Source organism: Trachymyrmex septentrionalis, unplaced genomic scaffold (assembly GCF_001594115.1).
Source record: "Trachymyrmex septentrionalis isolate Tsep2-gDNA-1 unplaced genomic scaffold, Tsep1.0 scaffold32, whole genome shotgun sequence".
NCBI lineage: Eukaryota > Metazoa > Arthropoda > Insecta > Hymenoptera > Formicidae > Trachymyrmex > Trachymyrmex septentrionalis.
In genome coordinates this window covers 3211409-3219155 of record NW_017305485.1, presented here as the reverse complement: position 1 = coordinate 3219155, position 7747 = coordinate 3211409, and the positions used below count along the sequence as shown (strand labels likewise).

The window sequence follows — 7747 nt, the reverse complement described above, 5'->3', positions numbered from 1 at the left end:
GAGAGAGAGAGAGAGAGAGAGAAAGAGAATTAGGATACCGATGGGGTGGAGGGTTGCTTCGTCAGCTCGTGTTCCCGTATTCTGACGAATTTTCGGGATATCGACGACCTTCGCGCTTGACCATATATCTGACGTACTGCATCGGGAACATGTGCATTTATCCATGTCACAATCTCGCAAGCCATAATATGTAGCTAATACGTTATTAATCTAACAATTTAGTACGACAGTAACTCTGTTCGAAACTAGCTGTGACGCAAATCACATAGACGGTTGAAGCGATCAGAGATAAGCTGAAGAATATTGCGATTCGTAAGCTGAAAAGACCGTTTAATAAAATCGTACTGCTTGCACTTTTTCCATTTTCGGTTCTTTTTTTAATATCTTAATAATAGACGGGTAACGATAAGAGGGAGAACAGCGAAACTAGGGCGCTCTTTGTACATATAAGATACTCGTATACTGTCACTCATACCTAGATATTTATCTAGCCGTGGAACTTAATAAGCTTCTTTCTAAGTAATTCTATTCCAGGATTTTTTAAAGGATATTCTCGAGAGAAGTTTTCATTATTGCGTCATCGAGAATTATGAAGAGATAGGGAGGTTGGGAATTAAGATATAGTATTGTATATTTTGTGAAAAAAAGAGACATTTTTTTTTCTCTCTTGATGATTACATAGTTGGAAAGGTTGTGTTAAATTTAACACATTTTCGTGATGCACTCAAATTTTGGTGTGTGTTAATCTAACACAAGATTAATATGTTAGAAAGTGACATAAATATTATATAAAAAGTCAATAGAAAAAATTTTTTGTATCAACTTTTTATATGTTTGTGTTTCTAACGTATCACTTAATTATTACTGTAACTGTCACTTCCTAACGATGTATTTAAAATGTAAATTCTAAGATAAAGGAAAACAGTACAGTGTTAATTTAACAAGTCATAAATATTAATTTTACTGAAAAATTAATGCTTTTGCAATTTGTTTACAAACGGTGTCAGCGTTACATATGTAACATGTTAAATTAACACGCACTTTATTCCTTTGTCTTAGAATTTATATTTTAAATACATTATTAGATATTCATAAATTATGTTATACTAAGAAATGTTGAATATCAAATAAAAATATGCAAGTAATATAATGTTAAATTAACACTTGGATATGTTGAAAATTCTACACAAAATTTTAACAAAGAAATGAGTGAACCATTTTTAACAGAAATACTAAATGTTTCTCGCTGTGTATATTTCTATCAAGATATTCTACTGACCTTGTTGCAAGGCTGTACTACTCATTGAAGATGTGTTTCTTGTTTTTGCAATAACTGTAATATAAAAAGTCATAGCAATCCGCAACGGTCACGCGCTTTCCACCCGATACATTTTAGCTCCGGTGAGAATAGAAAAATGATCGATTACCGGGATCGTATCTTGTCTAATTTGACTATATATATATATGTCGCCGTACTGATTATGCAGCATCCATACTGATTATGCTGGTGCAGCCAATTAAAAATGCTGTGCCATATTTTACCATTTAATTTGCTGTAGCAGACAATCTTTTATTTTAGTGCACAATTGCCTTTTAAGATGTACTTTGCTATATCCACCTGCACCATTTACGCCAATTAGTAATCGTCGTTTACACATACGCGAAATACAATTAAAAAACATAGGAAATATATTATACACTGATTGTGAGAGAAAAATATATCGTATTTGTGACTATAACTGCATGGTAAAATAATTATGGTCAGGAGCATTATTTTTATAGTTATTACTGCTATAATATTAGTAACCATAACTTTATAAGTATAGTTGCAACATTTTATAGTATAATTTAATATAAAATATTATTCAGCTGTTGTTATTTACTTTAAGTATCGATACAAATCTCAACGCATGTTTCGAATCCGCTTTCATGGTATAGATTCTTTTATGTATGATAGGAATCTGAACCAATTGCCAAGGAAAGGCAATGCTTTCGGGAATATCCTTGATCGGCTGCGCGTATTGCACTTCGTTTTCCGCATCTTTCATTTCATTATATTCGATCGAGTAGCTCGCAGCTGACTTTGCACGACTTTGTCTTTGTACTTTTGATATTAGCAAATGTCAATTGATCTTGCGAAGAATTCTAGCACATATCATAGATATTTTATCAATCTCCTAATTTTGTTCATTCTGCAAAAGTATAAAAGTATATCAACTATGTATTCATAAACGATGCTACCGAACGCCCCTCGCTTATCGATTCAACGCGTTCAATATGTATGCGGTTACGTTTTGCGGTTATTTACGGCAACGAAATTCGTGTTTATTCAGCAAATACATGATTCAGAATATTAGTTTAGACTAATGGGAAAATATCGCGTACCATGGAATTTAAGACACGAATAAGACTATTCAACTTCCTGTGTGCACGTTGTGCTGTAAAACATGAAAGACCAAGATTCGAAATTTTAATCTCGAGTAAGACATTAAAATATGGTGGACAAATTAACGCGAAGTACTTGCTATTTAGTGACAGAAGGGTTAATTCTTTGACTGTTCTGCGTGTAAAATTACCGATTTTTTTTTTAAATTACTGTTTGTGGATGCAGTGAGTCTAAAACGAAGAAAAAAAATTAACAAAACCGAACGAGCTCTTGAAGTTTAACAAAGAATAATTTAACTATTAAATGAATATACTTTTATTTTTATGTGAAATTTATGTTAAATATAAACTACACTGTGATTAAAAATTATTAAATCTTAATACAAATTTCTTTGAATAGTACTAACAAAGTATAACAAATATTTACTTGCTTACAATAAGTAAATATTTATTCAATAAAAAAATGATAGTTAAATCAAATTAATGGTTTTTGTATCAAATAAATATATGTTCACATTTAATAAATATTCACTCAGAACTATTTAAACAAATATTTATTAAAATTTAGTATATTTTTTTTTAATGTATCTACTGTCAAGTCAAATTTACTCTTCTGTTTCTACAGTAATTAACATTGTCGTTAAGGAGAAGCTTATTTACACGAAATTGCTTTTAATCACAGAGTTCGCAATTCTAGTTACGTGTACTGTATACATAGCGCTCGCAGTCATAGAAGGAGCGACCACGTGATATTTACAAGGCGGTCGTTCGTCTTAGGCTAACATTCAATTCGGGCTTTGTATGGGTTGTAAAGCACGCGATAGAGGGATTTTCCAAGAGATATCGAATTATGGTCGCGAGGAGACTCGGCGCTGGACCGAAACACGCGACGCCTCTACATATATCGACATACGTCAGCTCACGTTATAGCATGAGCAAGCCACGACGACGACGACGACGACGACGACGACGGCGACGGCGACGACGACGACGACGACGGCGACGACGACGACGGCGACGACGACGATGGCGATGGCGACGACGAACCAAACGCCCCGTTTTTCATCCTCTCCCCGTGCTCGTTTCCCGTTCGACATTTTCTCGTCTTAGCTTAACCCTCGGATGTCGGAAATACTTTCAATCCGGAGAGTGACGAAAATAGGTCATATTTCATCCCTTCCTTCCTCTGCGACCACCCCGTGACACGACGGGTTTGTTATTAGTTCCAAATGTAGGAAACGCCTGATGAAGCAACTTTTGCCGTGTAACTTTTACCACGATCTTTTCTTCCCTTTTTCCCCCCTTTCTTTCTTTTTTGTGTCGGAGAAAAACGGTGCAATCTATCGAAGGTTCGAAGCTTTAATGAGTCTACATGAGTCGAATTAGTCAGCATTCAGAGGTCAAAAGGCGGACTTCTTATATTTTATCAACAATTATATAATATATATTATTTGCCATTAACAATGTGGTATGTGAAAATTCATCGTCTGAATTAAAAAATACATATATTGACTTAATTTTGGTCTTTATTGCGATTTTTTTAAAGCAATGCGCCTTGTCGGCCACATCCTTCTGTATAAAATTCGACAATGTTCAAAAATTTTATTAAAAAATGATTTTTATAAATATACTAGCCAATAAATTTGTTTACAATATGTATATTGTTAAAGTGTATTGATTATAAATGTAGAATGTAATGTAATATGATGTAGGATACATTTCACAGTTATGCAAATTAATCCATTTTTATCCTATCTTTCTTTGTTATTTAAAACGAGAAGTTGTTTTCATAGCATATACTGAGAAAAACATGCTATGTTTTAATAAATATTTATTTGAATATATTATATATAGTACTAACTTAACATTTATTTTATGGTAAATATTTATTTATTAAATAAAAAATGATAGTTAAATTAAATTAATAATGTTTTGTCCATAACAATATTAGGTAAAAATGTATCAAATAATCGGCCAAAAATCAGCCACAATCAGCAAAAATTAGCTAAATCAGCCAATTCCATTAAAAAAATTTTGAAATATGTTCTGCCAACTGCAAACAAAGCAATAGATAATTGCTTATAAAAGTTTTATGCAGTAAAATAAACCAAATATAATATATTTTTTACTGCAGGTCAATAACTTTTAAACGAGGAAATGGATTCAAATAAACTTTTGCACAGATATTTATTATTGTTTTGTTAGTATATATGTGTAATATTTGATTTAATTCTTATATTACTTTCTCATGAAATTTGCAGATAAATATTATAAAATGCGAGAGAGAAGATTTTCACAAGAATAAAAATAAGCAAAAAATTAAACAATTTTTAAACCAATAAAAGAATTGTGCTCAAATTTTACATATAGCGAATTCAGTTGAACGTACAAGTCCATTTTAAAGCCATTATACACACTGATTTAATCTGCGTAAAAGTAAAATGTAAAAATTTGAAATTATAAAATGCATATTTTATTTAAAAGCACAATTAAATATATTAAGGATTTCATGGTTTCTGTAATCTGCTGTTATATTTATTTTAAACACATATTTTTACGTTAATTTGTGTACGATGGCTTTAATGTGCATCACTGCGCACTGAGTGTCTCCAATCAAATTCGTTAATAGACACTCGGATATAATGGAACAATCTGTAAAATTTTTATCAAATTCTTAATATTTTTTTGAAAATAAGTACTAAAAATTTTGTAATAGTTCTTGTACTAAATAAATATATGTTCACATTTAATAAATATTTAGCTAGTATTACGTATAAATAAATATTTATTAAAATATGGTACATTCTCTTGTACATTCTCTTCTCTCGATGTATATATCCCGCTGCATATTCACAGAGTGTCTCATGTATTTAGATAAATCTAACGATAAAGTGATAAAATTAAAGTAATGAAATAAGAAAGAAGTACTTAGATTCTCTGCACGTTGAAACCATTTATTGTCCGTACAGTCGTGCTCGAGCACAACAATAGAATTGAAAGCAACATGTTCACGGTATATTACGCACTCATGTAACACCTCGTCAATTGGGACAAAACATGTACTTACAGTCGAGTGTAATCGAACAATCTTGCACTGGCGCGCGTATCTCACTTCCGTAGACTCAACGATCCCTTCTATCGACACGTGTCATTTCCGGTCGAACCACTTTGCTCCTTTCACATCAAACAAAAATTGGTTCGCTTGTCTCTGCCTTGTAATACTGATAAACGATATTGATATATAATTAGAAAAAAAAATAGAAAGAAATGAGCACGCAACAGAATTTTTCATCATCGCTCAGATATCTGTTTTCTGAACCGTGTTCTCTTCATAATATTATCACTCGATCAGTTGTAATCGTGAATGTAAATTTCATACTGAGAGTACGTGATCGCGACTTTTATCTTTACTTTTATCTGAATGTTCCTGAATACAGTTGTACTTAGATACGGATGATGAATCCGCAAAGTAACGTAATTAATAAGGTTTTCCTTATTTAGTACTAGGAGGGGATACTGATAATTACAGCGAACAACACATTCGTGTAAGAAATCTCGCGATTATAAGTAATGTATGTTGGAAAATGCAGTTTCTTGTTGTTCCAATATCTTTCCAGTGTAATAGAAAATAATTCATTAGCAATTAAATAATGTTCAACTTCAAAGTTTTGTCAAATTACTCTGTTATCTCGCATCATAAGCGAATTGAAAATCGTTTTACAATCTTTTCTGACTAGCTTTTATTGTTTAATTTTATGTTTTTATTTTTGACATCTTTATTTTTGTATGTTTCTGATGATGGTCAAATCTTGACCGAAACATGTACGTTATATTATAATTTTAAATACATCACTTCCGCTTAAGACATCTAGTGTTGCGGTGTTGAATGCTCCCTTTTATTTACATTTTGTATTGGTAAGCCACTTTGAAAAAATTTCAATTTTTTCCAGTGTTTTTTCAATAACACTAGATTTAAGTATAGACACTGATATAATAATAACACTTATAATTAATACTTGGGTAATTAACACTTGCGTGTATTATTATCGTAGACCGATAACATTAGATGTTTATGTCGTGTGATGATTGCGTTACTGTTATTACCTTGCATTATCTTACAATTAGATGGAAAATTTTTGAGCAGTTGCACTGATTTTTTGTACATAATGAACATACGAATGCCATTACGTATAATGGTTCTTCGTAACAAAAGGTTAATCGTTGCATTCCGCTAGCTTTCTGTCTTTTTTCCCCTTCTTTCTTTGTATCGATAGGCAAGACAATAAATGACCGACTTCTCGTACCTTGGGCTTCTGAAAAAAGATAGATAACAATAGCACAATTATCGGAATTTTTTATCGTATATTGTCTTTACGATATGATACATCGTAATACGATAGATATCACTTTGTGAAAATAATGAAAATATCACGTGGGGTGAATGTTGACGTGTCTGTGTAATTTCGAAAGGTTATCGCGTGTATTTAAGAGAAACGCGCTTTGGACATTTAATCTTGGCCCCGAGCTCCCAACTCGCCAGTTAGCACGCGACGTAGAATAAAATGACTTCTGACACTTTGATAATGTAGATGCCATGATGCAAGTTTTCGCTGAGGAAAGGATAATCTAGGTGCACCGATATAAATTTTCGTTAAGAACGCGTGTCTACTCGTTCAAGGACCGAAACTCGATCAAGAATCGCGTGGCAAAAATCTGGGACACCTCATGTATTTTTACGTAATTCCGTTCCGAGTTGCACGAAACTCGGCGTTTATACAGAAAGATATACATCTGGATTAATAGAAAAATGTAATAATAATAGAGAGAAAGATTGTTTTTTGCATAATTATATTGCTAATTTTTCTTTACGGAAGTTATTATTTTTCATTAATATTTCTTATTATTACTATTACTTAATGTTTTTAATGTAATTAAACGAACACTTAAAAGAAATCATTATTATACTAAATTACATAATGTGCGAAAGAGGAGCAGCTTCAAGGAGAGATTTCTAGATGTGCGTTCATTATAGGCGTGAATTCGTGTTTGGTCTCTCGTTACAGATTTTCACACCTCCTGTTAGCTCGAGGGTGAGAACTGGGGGCAAACGAACGCCTTGTATCTAGGTATATGTCGATGGCTGGAAATGGTCCAGTTCAGGTTTGACCAGTTTATTGCTGATCATACAAACAACAGTATCAAGAACGGCATTAACATTCTCAAATAAATGAACATCCCTTGACATTCGAACGAAACGAAAGGCACTCGATCGAATTTAATATCATGCTCAGATTTCTCATGAAAGAGATTAATGATTTTACGATCGATAATATAATTCTAAAAAACAGAGTAATTTTCGCAT

General features: G+C 32.3%; 1 protein-coding gene and 1 pseudogene across 1 annotated transcript in view; one reads left to right on the top strand and one right to left on the bottom strand.

Moving 5' to 3' along the window:
* The window catches only part of LOC108749827, a 5464-nt pseudogene extending 5279 nt beyond the window's left edge, over positions 1–185 (bottom strand).
* Positions 1–7747, top strand: part of LOC108749946 (glutamate-gated chloride channel) — an 80425-nt gene that overhangs the window by 26061 nt on the left and 46617 nt on the right. The gene's annotated exons all lie outside the window — the stretch shown is intronic.